The 2,272-nt window shown below is 41.8% G+C and overlaps 1 pseudogene; it reads left to right on the top strand.

Annotated features, from left to right (window-relative positions):
- Positions 778 to 1,881, top strand: Gm7308 (predicted pseudogene 7308; annotated as a pseudogene).

Below are 2,272 nucleotides of genomic sequence, written 5' to 3'. Positions count from 1 at the left end.
CCCTACTCCCCAGCCCCTTGCCCACCACAGGCCTTTAAATAAATTCCTGACATTGTGTGTTATTCTGCCCCTAAATACTCCCATATGTAGATCTAAAGGGGGCCAGGGAGGAAAGAAGAGGGAAGAAAAAAATAACTATGAATCCAAATTCCTAAGGCAAATGACTTCTAGTTAGCTAGTTCAACTCTAATGTCTCCTGGTGTCAAAAAATAAAAACACGCGTCTGCATTTGGTTGGTGCCCATAAAAAGATTCAAAAATCCACACACCGCCTTTGGTGGTGCCCCTCCTCCATAAATCTTGGCCTCTCTCTTTCCTACTGGTAGTTAACAAGCTGCCTTGAGCAGAAGGGATGGCTCAGAGGTTAGGAGTGAACACTGCTGGCAGAGGACCTGGGTTTGGTTCTTAGCCGAGTGGAATAGCTAAAAACCACCTGTAATTCCAGATCTGGGGGCTCCAAGTGAGTGTTACACTCACACAACATACTCTTGCATGCTTGTGTATACACACACACACACACACACACTTAAAACCTTTAAAAGAAGTTGTCCCATTAAACAGTAATGTCTCAAATTCTAGGTCTGTGGAACAGGCTCTGCACCGGCAGAGTTTACGACAATTTGACACAAGCTAAAGTCATTTTAGAAGGGGGAACCTCTACTGAGAAATGCCCCCACTAGTTAGGCCTGTGATGCATTTTCTCGACTGATTATTGATGTGAGAGGGCCCAGCTCGCTATGATTGGTGCCATCCTGGGTAGTGTAAGAAAGCAGGCTGAAGTGGAGCGAGCGAGTTGAGCAGTTGTCTGGTCACGTCTCAAAAACCCGTAGCCCTTGCAGTATGGCTGAACAACTGACTGAAGAGCAGATTGCAGAGTTCAAAGTAGCTTTCTCACTATTTGACAAGGATGGGGATGGGACAATAACAACAAAGGAGCTGGAGACAGTGATGAGGTCCCTGGGGCAGAACCCCACAGAAGCAGAGCTGCAGGACATGATCAATGAAGTAGATGCGGATGGTAATGGCACAATTGATTTCCCTGAATTTCTGACAATGATGGCAAGAAAAATGAAAGACACAGACAGTGAAGAAGAAATTAGAGAAGCATTCCGTGTGTTTGATAAGGATGACAATGGCTATATTAGTGCAGCAGAGTTTCGCCATGTGATGACAAACCTTGGAGAGAAGTTAACAGATGAAGAGGTCGATGAGATGATCAGGGAAGCAGACATTGACGGGGACGGTCAGGTGAACTATGAAGAGTTTGTACAAATAATAACAGTGAAGTCAAGACACTGTACAGAATGTGTTAAATTTCTTGTACAAAATTGTTTATTTGCCTTTTCTTTGTTTGTAACTTATCTGTAAAAGGTTCCCTCCCCTACTGTAAAAAAAAGATGCATGTATAGTAATTAGGACTTCATTCCTCCATGTTTTCTTCCCTTATCTTACTGTCATTGTCCTTAAACCTTATTTTAGAAAATTGATCAAGTAACATGTTGCATGTGGCTTACTCTGGATATATCTAACTTAGATGGAGTTGGTCCAATGAGGGAACATCTGGGTTATGCCTTTTTTAAAGTAGCTTTTAGGAACTGTCAGCATGTTGTTGTTGAAGTGTGGAGCTGTAACTCAGTGTGGACTGTGGACAGTCAACAATATGTACTTAAAAGTTGCACTATTGTAAAACGGGTTTTTATCCAGGTACTTGGACACTAATTTTTTTTGTACTGCTGGTATTGTACCAGGAACATTTTCTTTTATTGTTACTTGCTCTTTAAACTTTGTTTAGCCACTTAAAGAAAACCTGCTTGTGGCACAACTTGCCTCAAATCCATTCTAAGTTGTATATTTGTTTTCCAATTTAAAAAATTACAATTTAAAATAAAAAGAAAGGAAGAAAGGAAGGAAGGGAGGGAGGGAGGGAGGGAGGGAGGGAGGGAAGGAAGGAAGGAAGGAAGGAAGGAAGGAAGGAAGGAAGGAAGGAAGGAAAGAAAGAAAGAAAGAAAGAAAGAAAGAAAGAAAGAAAGAAAGAAAGAAAGAAAGAAAGAAAGAAAGCAGGCTGAGTAAGCCATGAGAGACAAGTGTCACTCTTCCATGGCCTCTATATCAGCTCCTGCCTCCAGGATCCTACCTTGGGCTCCTGCCCTGATTTCCATTCATGAAGAGCTGGGATATATAAGTGCAAGCTGAAGCAAACAAACAACCCTTTCCTCCCTGAATTGCTTTTGGCCATTATATTATCACAGCAATAGAAAAATAACTAATTCAAA

Source organism: Mus musculus, chromosome 6, assembly GCF_000001635.26.
Source record: "Mus musculus strain C57BL/6J chromosome 6, GRCm38.p6 C57BL/6J".
Taxonomy (NCBI): Eukaryota; Metazoa; Chordata; class Mammalia; order Rodentia; family Muridae; genus Mus; species Mus musculus.
This window is presented reverse-complemented; position numbering and strand designations above follow the sequence as displayed.